The sequence below is a fragment of the Coptis chinensis genome, chromosome 6 (genome assembly GCF_015680905.1).
Source record: "Coptis chinensis isolate HL-2020 chromosome 6, ASM1568090v1, whole genome shotgun sequence".
Lineage (NCBI taxonomy): Eukaryota > Viridiplantae > Streptophyta > Magnoliopsida > Ranunculales > Ranunculaceae > Coptis > Coptis chinensis.
In genome coordinates this window covers 9,469,835-9,473,290 of record NC_141461.1, presented here as the reverse complement: position 1 = coordinate 9,473,290, position 3,456 = coordinate 9,469,835, and positions in this window count along the sequence as shown.

Here is a 3,456-nt window from a genome sequence, read left to right as displayed (position 1 = left end):
GCATCCTCTTTTTTTATACCCTCCCCTCCGCTACTTTTGCCGTCCATCCTCCCCTCATCGGACGGCTCTCCCACTTCTTATTACCTAGGCCATGTCCGCCATCTAGGGTTACGCAGCTCTGTTCTCCTGCTCCCCGTGGCGTATTAAGTTGTTTTCCCTTCCTTGTCCGGCCCGACTTGGTTTTAAGCTCTACAGTGAGGCGTCCCAATCCGGACCGTCCTTCATTCCCTCCATCCCTTGGCCTATCTTATAGCCGTACCAGTGCCATGTCTGCTATCTAGGGTTTTGCAGACATGATCCCATACCCCCCAGGCTTCCCTGTTACACGGCATCCCCCTTTTGTTTTTGTCCCAGTCCAGTGTTATATAATGGGCCACTACAAGAAGTATTTTTGTAACATTTCTAAAAAAATTTAAACAGCTCCAGCTTATCTGTGTCTTCTAGACTGTTACATGAGAGACAAATCTGTTGATAAAGCAGAGGCTGTCATGCAAGAAATGAAGAAGTTGGGTTTTGTGACATCTACATTTCTTGTCTTTATGCTCAGACAAGAATGCAAGCGAACATAGACACTGAAATGGAAGAAAAATGCATTCCTCATAACAAATACACGCTGACACACCGATTGAGTGGCTATATATATAGTTGTTTCTGACCTTGAGGGGATGGAAAACATACTTAATTTGATGGAGGATCCTAGTCTTTCCGTTGATTGGGATGCTTATGTTGTCGTAGCCACAGGGTATCTTAAACTAGGAAAAATTGACAAAGCTTTGGATATGATAAAAAAAAATTGAGGAAATGACACTAAGATTTAGAAAAAGTAAGACATTTGAGGATCTTCTCACACTATATAGGAGTGCTGGACAGAAGGACGATGTCAACAGAATTTGGAATCTGTACAAGTCTGCAAAGAGGGTGACAAGTCCGCAAAGAGATGTAGAGGGAGCAGAGGAGCTTGTAGAATTACTCGGCCCCACTGGTCTTGTGACAAAGGAAGTTCACCACTGGTTGCTAAGAATATATATAGCAGCCAATAAACCAGATCAACGATGTGCTAAACGGATGAAAGTGAGTGGTCGTTACGTTAATGTAGAAACATGGAATTTTATGCAAGAAAAGTTTGGGTTAATCTCAACATTTAGCATAGTTGTGAAGTTCGCGTAAGTTATGCGTCAATGCTCAAGTGATGTTTGACCATATGAACCTTGTTAGAAAAATGGATTTTGCAAATCCATTGAGATATGAATGAGTAATTTGTCTCCCAAGTTATCGATGAAATGGGTTTCTATTTAAATAGTACTTAAAGTTGAGAAAAAAACCTTTTTAAAAGGGTACCTTTGGTTAAATAGTACATTATGCCAAAAAGGTGTGATATTTTGAAATGTGCCTTTGGTTAAAGCGGTGCATCATGCGAAAAGGTGTGACCTTTTAAAATGTGGATTTGGTTCGAAATAGTGCATCATGCCGAAAAGGTGTGACCTTTTCGAAATGTGCCTTTGGTTGAAAATAGAGCATCATCTTAGAAAAAGTGTGACCTTTTCGAAATAGTGCTTTATGCCAAAATGGTGTGTCCTTCCCGAACATGTGACTTTTCAAATAGTTGCTTATTTTTTCCCAAGAATCAACGTGTTATTTTGAAGATGCACCACTCACCTATAAATAGTGGATAAATTTGGAGAAAAAGACACACCATATCACCGCGAGTTCTGATCTTTCTCTTCTCCCCTGTTCTTAGTCAAATACTATATTATGTTTGTAAGAACCAAAAACCTCCAATGGAGTAAAACACAAATAACACTTAAATAGAACCACGAAGTCTTTCATGTTCTCTCTTTCCTTCTCTATTTTCTCTCCTTTTTTCTTTCTCTCTGCTGACTCCTCTTCTGTCTTCCTTCTCTTCTTTTATACCTCGATAAGAGCCCAAAACTGTAGTTTTAACCCTTAATAATACTACTTTTAGACCAATTATCGCGGTAATAAATAAGAGTTAATGCTAATTATGTGATTTTATGTATTTCGGGCATGGAACTTAATTATGTCTTGAAAATGTGTCACTTTGGCGATATAAAGGAGTAAAAGGATGGTTGCTAAGAAGTTCTATGATAAAGGATAAGATTTAAGGAGACAAAGCCTTTATAAAGCCCAACAAAAGCTGAAAAGTCAACACAGTAAAAGCTTGATTGCACAAGTCGTGAGAACTTCGAGACCATATCTTTGGACTCGGGCCTCGGATTTGGGCCTACCTTATGTCAAAATGACCAAGCTCAAAAGAGATTTCTAATGGTCTAAGCCTTGACCCAATCAGAGGAGCAAAAGTGGACGAAAAGCCTGCTGAAGTCAAAGCCAACTGAAACGGGCTCTGTGGACTGAAGAAATTGGGCTTTGGGGTCGATTTTCCAGCCCAAAAGATAGCTCCTTAGCCCATGCACGAAATTGTGGATCTGGTCTCCTCCTTTACATAAAACAAGACTTAGCTCTTAAAAAAAAAAATAGTTAGATAGCTTAGAATAAAAAGTAACCATTAGAATAGCTTGTAGATCTAGTTTTTGAATTGGAATTAGTTAATTAATTGGTTTCATTCCTTGTTTTAGATTAATTATTTGAATCATTATCCTTCATTAGATAAATAAAATAGTTTATTCTTGATCATTTCGATTTTGTCATTTACATTTGTTTAGATCTCATTTCAATTCTTAGTTGTTATTCATTCCTTAATTGTTTAATTTCGAATTGAATTCTTGAGTAGTTAAATTAGTAAAGTTCAAATCTTTATATTATGTCTAGTTTTAATTCAATTGGAAATGATAGTTTAATGAATCAAGACTAAACCTCCATTAGAGGGGTTTGATGAAGCCTTGATGAAAACTTGATTGTGTAGTATAGAATTGTTGTAAGAATCTATTCCACTCTATAAGGTCGTTGATTCGCCATGAGAATGGGTGGACGACCTCACATGCTAGTTATGAATTGGTAGAAATGTCATGTATAATTAGGGATTATAATGACCTATTCTTACATAAGAGCGTAAGAATTGGTTTACAACAAATCTATGCTAGTTTTTAAGTTGGATTCAAAGTGGAATCAAATTCCTAATTCTTTATCTAGATTCAACTCTTAGCATTTCGTTATTCCGTTATTTGTATCTTGTTATTTGAATTCACATCGTAGTATAAATTCCCTTCATAAATCTCTCATTGACCTTGGATAGACCATCAATTATAGAAAACTTTAATGCTAAAGGACTAGGAGTGGAGCGAATCTTCTATTCCAACTCTACGTCAATAGGTTAGAGTAGAAAACAAATATCTTTGATAAGTCTAGTATAAGAAACAGTTTATAGTTTTACTTTGGTTTAGAGTTTCATCATTTCTATTTGTGAGTAAGACTATCTTTTTCTGGTTATCAAATAGCATCACTGCCATCTTAGTACTCTTTTAGTTTTCTTTTCTTTAG